The following is a 7,289-nucleotide window of genomic DNA, read 5'->3' as shown; positions in this document are numbered from 1 at the left end:
GAGGGAAACGACAGGATGCTGCAGGTAAAGTTCGATGAGACACTGCACAAATATCAAGACCTGCTTCAAGAGAGAGAACAGCTGGTCATTAAGCAGAGAGGAGAAAAACTTCTTCTCCAGGAGTTTGAGAAGAAAAACCAAAACCTGCAAGAACTTTACAACAAAATGAAGTTCAAAGCATCTGAGCTGGAAGGTGAAAATGAAAAACTGCAAAAGCAGGAGGCAACATCTAAAGTGCTGAAAGAAAGGTTGGAAGAAAAACAAGCCGAAATAGAAGAAGTGGAGAAAAAATGCAACAAGCTGCAGAAGCAAAACACAGAAAAAATCGAGGAGCTGATCCTCATCCTCGAGAAAAAGCAGAAAAAGAAGAAACGCTTCTGCTTCTTCTGAAGGAAGAACACTCCTTCTTTCACTACTGCCAATGTCACCTCTTCTTCCCCCACCTCTGTTCCAGCTTAATTCCCCCCCCCCCCCTTTAACTACTAACACCTCCCCCATCTCCCTCCCCTCTTTTCACAGTCACCCCCCAACCAGTCCCGACAGTTGACTGCCCCCTCTAGAGCCTGGTTCTGTCATAGGTTTCTTCCTTTAAAGGGAGTTTTTCCTATCCACTGTCGCCTAGTGCTTGCTCAGAGGGGATTGTTGGGGTTTTCTCTCCTCTCTCCCTTTACTTTACGCTCTTCTTTACATCCTCCCCACCCCCACCTTTTCTTTTTTCTTAATAATTGAACAATAAAAACAGTTGGCCGCTAATTAAATGTGTCAAATCAATGTCTTTATTCGAGAATACAAGAAATGGGTAATAGCTGCATGTGTGTTTGTGTGTGTGCATAATATGCATACTTTACGTGTTGGATCCAAATCCCACAAGGAATTAAATAAAACAAGAAGACAAACAAAAACAAATATTTCTCTCCCTTCCCAGGTCAGGAATCAGGATGAGGAAGAAATGAGGTCAGATCAGTGCAGGTTTGTGCACTACTGACATAAAGTTTCTGCTGATTAAAAAAAGTATGTCGATATTTCTGAAATACATTTGCAAACAAATAACTTTGACAACTTGTGTTTTTTCATAAAAGAAAAAAGAAAAATCAGAGAGCAGAGCTGGTAAAACAGCTTAGCTCCGCAGGTTACAGGAGATCAGATGCCAAATACTTTTCATGACAGTCTTCGTTATTGCATAAATCTCCCCTTTTATCATTGATCAGTAAATCACTGCATATAAATTCATCTAACCGTTATAATTTCATGAGTAAAGATTCTCAGATGACTGAATGGCGGTTTTCGTAAATGTTGAACTTTATTGTGATTTCTATTTTTAGAATCAATAGCACACATTTTGATTTAGTTTTGCAAGCTGCTGATTTCACACAGATCCACTGCCCAAACGTGCCTTTGAGTTTTTCATCATTTAACAAGAATAGGCTCAGGCAATCATTGTGGAATTAGGCTTTGGGAAGGTCTGGGACAGGTATGATGGTGGTGGTTTTAAAGCACTGTGGCACAACAGCTTGACTCAGGGAGATGTTAAAGATGCCCGCTAGGACATCAGTCAGCTGGTCAGCACGGGCTCCGAGCACACGTCCAGGTATATTGTCTGGTCCAGCAGCTTTGTGTGGGTTGACTTTAGTGAGAGTCCTTCTCACACTGGCCGTGGACAGGGACAGCACTTGGTTGTCTGGCAAGGGGGTGGCCCTCTATAGTCCGTCTTGCGTCCCATTTAAACAAGTGCGTGTTCACACTGCCCCTGGATGTCCTGGCCTCTGAGGTTAAGGTGTACGGCTCCTGGTTGTCAACTGACCAATTTATCATGGCAAAGTCTGTGGTGGACAAAAGACAAGAGGCTGATTATAAAAATGATCCATGCACGCCTTATGACCTACAGCATGTACAGTTAACACAGCTAAATGGCTGTGAAATTGTAAAATTACTTTTGAAATAAAGCTATTCAAAGTCAATTAACTGTGACTATAATAATAGCAATGTTAGCCAGCAAACAAAACGTTAGCACTAATTAAAATAAGCTGCTAGGTGATGTTACTGTTTCAAGTTCTCTCATTGTTTGACATGTAGGGCAGATATTTTGGTGACACTGAGATTAGCCAGACACTAAACAGCAGTGTAATATCAACGCTAGATTAGATGTTTTCTAATCCGATAAAATGACATTATTCCTGTTTATAGAAGATGTTTGTCGTCTGTTTGTTTGACTGACAGGAACAGGAAATAGTGGTTGGAAATTACTGTTGGTGTTACATGAGGGTAAAGAAGGGCTTTAAGCACCTGGGTAAAAACTGGACCCATGATGAAACACTACAACAAGTACAACATATTCTTCAGTTTTAATATGTGACCATACTGTGCAGACTGCTGATGAGTTACACGGTTACATTTCATTAATCATTGTTAAACTAAAGTGGTAAGCAGTTACTTTATCCTTTCACTTAAAATTTCCAGGAAAAACACTACCTTGGCTACTTTTGTGCTTACATTTGATCTATGCTGGGTCACTACTTTTGCACTATAATGCTGCTGCTGACACCTTGGTTCACACTGACAATTAGAAAAAAGCTGATAGGAAAAGAAGGATGGAAAATGCCTGGAATTTAGTTACACTTGCAAATACTGCTGCCTCCAAACTGCAAGCATCAATAAAATGTTACAGTATTGTTTTCTATATCTGTGCATATATCCTTATTGGTAGTTTTCTTGAAATAGAAGATCTTCATTTTAAAAAAAAATCTCTGATAACATTGCTGAAGCTAGCGCCCACCCCTACTGCGCGTACTGCAAATATAAAACTGATATATACTTACATCATGAAGCAGTTGATGTCTGGTTTCCGACAAATACAGTAAAGAGGTGCGTTCTCCCCCTCCATACCAGTGTTCTCAGGCACTGGTACATGGTCAGTGTCAGACACTTCACTGTCCTACAACATACCACATAGGACCACATTAGAAATGACATGTATGTAGACATGCTAATTATACCTGGCTAAATGGATGCAGTAACAAAATGTTACTTAACTACTCTAGTTATTAGTTTCCAGTTGTGTGCAGTTGCTCCAGTCTTACTGACAGTATACTGTTTCAAACACCAGTGCCAACATTTTATTTTTTAAATCTTAGTATGATTCTGCACCAAGACTTGTGGCCTGTTGCTCGGTAACTTATTGTCTGACTACATTAACTACAGTTCATAAACATCATTCATTTTCTCCTACTTATTTTATTCAGGTTGTATTCCAGCTGTCATAGGGCAAAAGTACACCCTGGACAGGTCGCCAGTCTGTTGGAGGGTTATTAGAGAGACTCGGACAACCACTCACACCAACAGCCAACTAAGCTAACCCCGCGCATGTCTTTGGAGTTCAACACCAGTCTGGCCGAATCACAGATAAGCAGGGTGTCTGTGCTGCAGAGCACAGCTGTGTCAGAGACTCTCGACATCAATGTAGCGTTAAGGATGCGGAGCGATGGGTGCACTAACACAATGTAAATATTAAAGTTCTCGCCATTGTCAATATGCTGTTGCGCTCTTGTTCGTATTATTGCAACCATATCTCTAGTCTAGCTTACCCTGAAAGTTTGGAGAGAATTGGTCTGTTAAGAAACGCGATCGATTGTTTGGGACTGCTCTAGCCATCACGTCGCATAAACAACTCTACTTCCGGTGGGAAAACTAATTAAGGGTAAAGTCGCACTAATAACACCTACCACTCACGTTCATAAGCATACGCTATGATCACTTCCACGCAGTAACGTTGTAATAAATATAATCCCGGTAAAGTCAATTAGCGAACACTACTGGCATGTAATGCCAATGACGACCATGTCACAAACTGTAGAAAATGCTCAAAATGTTGTCGGCACCAAAAGTGAAGGGCTGACAGTTGTGTTTATATACGAACCGTAAGCGCTAATGTTGGTTAGCATCAGCTAAAGCGAGGAAGTTTGACACTTGCAGAGGCAGTGAACGCAGAGAGAGCTTAAAAACGCATTGTGGGGTTTTTTTTGTTTAGTCTTTGCTTCGTTGCTTTGATTTGGGATTTTTTGCATTAAGACGTTGCACACAAAATTACAGATATAACGGTGACTTAGCTGCTCGTTGGATAAACCCATGGACCTTAGAAAAGATCAACACTACTCGGATGTAAGCACCCGTGTATAACACAATAGGCAAAATTACGCTTGCTAACCTTTCCACATCACAGGCTTCACATCAAATGAACATTTTTTCAAATACTCACCATGATCCGAGACCGTTTAAATATTTTGTTACTCTGAAAATATGGCAGTATGAAGCTAAACCTTTAGCTTGACGGCTAAAGCAATGCTAAGATTTACACGGAAACGATCAGCGGGCATCGTTAAAGTACTATTGGTCTACATTCATCTTCTATGGTAGCAGCCTGGGCAGAGTAACAGCCAACTTTAAACTGCGCCATCTGTTGGCACCAATTACAGTAGAAAACATTATTGCGACAGCACGTTTTTGGCGGAAAATAACAGAGATTGAAACTTTATTGATAATTTGTCCAAGTTGAAAAATGCCCTCCTCCAAAAATATCACGTGACAACCTCATTGCCTTACAGAATTACGACGTCACACACATGTAGAATCTTACCACCATTCGGATCCTTTGATCCTTTGATCCTTAAAACCTATAAATAGGGGTGAAGAGCAACGACTTTTAGTCCGTTTCTCGCAGCGTTGATGTGTGCAGCATTGAACCGTTCGCCAGAAAAGCCTTTCGAAATATTTGGATCCTTTGCAATAGTAACTGTATCCACACCCAACATGTCTCAAACAAATCCAAAGGGACAAGAAGTTGACCCCTACGCTCTTCCCTGGGATGAGCCACTAGACCCTTCCCTTTCCTCTCTTCCTTGGTGTGACCAAGTCGAACTAGAGGAAAAGCGTTTGGAAGAAATGGAGGATGAAGCGCTCAGAAACACAGAGAAGATTAAGTTCTTGATGGAGGAAAATGAGCGAAAGAGCGCTGACCTCAAAAAGTTGTCATACCAGCTTCAAGAAAAGGAAGCTGTTATTGAGGAGAAACAACAAGATCTCCATGACATGGACAAGAAGAACCAGGAGCTCCAAGGAAAGCTTGATGAAGCCCTGCAACAAAATAAAAAACTTGTCCAAGAGAAGAAACAAGACGGCATGAAGAAGAGAGGGCTGCACAGCAATCTCCAAGAAATGGAGCTAATGTACAGTGTATACAAAAAAAAGCTTGATCGCACACTGCAAGAAAATGAAAAGCTTCTCCAAGAGAAAAGGCAACAGGAGTTAAAAGAAAAAGAAATGCATTCCAAGCTTCAGAGCATCGAGCAACACAATGAAAGCTTGCAAGGAAAGCTTGATGAAGCTCTGCGACAAAATAAAAAACTTGTCCAAGAGAAGAAGCAAGACGGCATGAAGAAGAGAGGGCTGCACTCCAATCTCCGAGACATGGAGCTCATGTACAGTGTAGACAAAAAAAGGCTTGATCGCACAGAGCAAGCAAATGAGAAGCTTCTCCAAGAGAAAAGGGAACAAGAGATCAAACAAAAAGAAATGGATTCGGAGCTTCAGAGCATCAAGCAACAAAATGAAAGCTTGCAAGGAAAGCTTGATGAAGCTCTGCGGCAAAATAAAGAAATCCTTCAAGAGAAAGAGCAGCTGGACAGAAAGCAGGGAGACATGGAGTGCCAACTCCAGCTCATGGAGGGAAACGACAGGATGCTGCAGGTAAAGTTCGATGAGACACTGCACAAATATCAAGACCTGCTTCAAGAGAGAGAACAGCTGGTCATTAAGCAGAGAGGAGAAAAACTTCTTCTCCAGGAGTTTGAGAAGAAAAACCAAAACCTGCAAGAACTTTACAACAAAATGAAGTTCAAAGCATCTGAGCTGGAAGGTGAAAATGAAAAACTGCAAAAGCAGGAGGCAACATCTAAAGTGCTGAAAGAAAGGTTGGAAGAAAAACAAGCCGAAATAGAAGAAGTGGAGAAAAAATGCAACAAGCTGCAGAAGCAAAACACAGAAAAAATCGAGGAGCTGATCCTCATCCTCGAGAAAAAGCAGGAAAAGAAGAAACGCTTCTGCTTCTTCTGAAGGAAGAACACTCCTTCTTTCACTACTGCCAATGTCACCTCTTCTTCCCCCACCTCTGTTCCAGCTTAATTCCCCCCCCCCCTTTAACTACTAACACCTCCCCCATCTCCCCCATCTCCCTCCCCTCTTTTCACATTCACCCCCCAACCAGTCCCGACAGTTGACTGCCCCCTCTAGAGCCTGGTTCTGTCATAGGTTTCTTCCTTTAAAGGGAGTTTTTCCTATCCACTGTCGCCTAGTGCTTGCTCAGAGGGGATTGTTGGGGTTTTCTCTCCTCTCTCCCTTTACTTTACGCTCTTCTTTACATCCCCCCCCCCCCACCCCCACCTTTTCTTTTTTCTTAATAATTGAACAATAAAAACAGTTGGCCGCTAATTAAATGTGTCAAATCAATGTCTTTATTCAAGAATACAAGAAATGGGTAATAGCTGCATGTGTGTTTGTGTGTGTGCATAATATGCATACTTTACGTGTTGGATCCAAATCCCACAAGGAATTAAATAAAACAAGAAGACAAACAAAAACAAATATTTCTCTCCCTTCCCAGGTCAGGAATCAGGATGAGGAAGAAATGAGGTCAGATCAGTGCAGGTTTTTGCACTACTGACATAAAGTTTCTGCTGATTAAAAAAAGTATGTCGATATTTCTGAAATACATTTGCAAACAAATAACTTTGACAACTTGTGTTTTTTCATAAAAGAAAAAAGAAAAATCAGAGAGCAGAGCTGGTAAAACAGCTTAGCTCCGCAGGTTACAGGAGATCAGATGCCAAATACTTTTCATGACAGTCTTCGTTATTGCATAAATCTCCCCTTTTATCATTGATCAGTAAATCACTGCATATAAATTCATCTAACCGTTATAATTTCATGAGTAAAGATTCTCAGATGACTGAATGGCGGTTTTCGTAAATGTTGAACTTTATTGTGATTTCTATTTTTAGAATCAATAGCACACATTTTGATTTAGTTTTGCAAGCTGCTGATTTCACACAGATCCACTGCCCAAACGTGCCTTTGAGTTTTTCATCATTTAACAAGAATAGGCTCAGGCAATCATTGTGGAATTAGGCTTTGGGAAGGTCTGGGGACAGGTATGATGGTGGTGGTTTTAAAGCACTGTGGCACAACAGCTTGACTCAGGGAGATGTTAAAGATGCCCGCTAGGACATCAGTCAGCTGGT

The 7,289-nt window shown here is 41.2% G+C and overlaps 1 long non-coding RNA gene across 1 annotated transcript; it reads right to left on the bottom strand.

The window, feature by feature from the left end:
* Positions 1–1,275: 1,275 nt before the first annotated feature.
* Positions 1,276–4,495, bottom strand: LOC146386456 (uncharacterized). The gene is made up of 2 exons (XR_014800221.1): positions 2,817–4,495; positions 1,276–1,820 (listed from the first exon to the last, which is right to left on the bottom strand). It is a non-coding gene; the product is annotated as an uncharacterized LOC146386456 (long non-coding RNA).
* Positions 4,496–7,289: the final 2,794 nt, after the last annotated feature.

This window comes from Perissodus microlepis, chromosome 5, assembly GCF_051167445.1.
Source record: "Perissodus microlepis isolate ML-2025 ecotype Zambia chromosome 5, ASM5116744v1, whole genome shotgun sequence".
In the NCBI taxonomy this organism is placed as follows: Eukaryota; Metazoa; Chordata; class Actinopteri; order Cichliformes; family Cichlidae; genus Perissodus; species Perissodus microlepis.
Note: the sequence above shows the minus strand (reverse complement) of the source record. Positions and strands in the feature narration are given on the sequence as shown.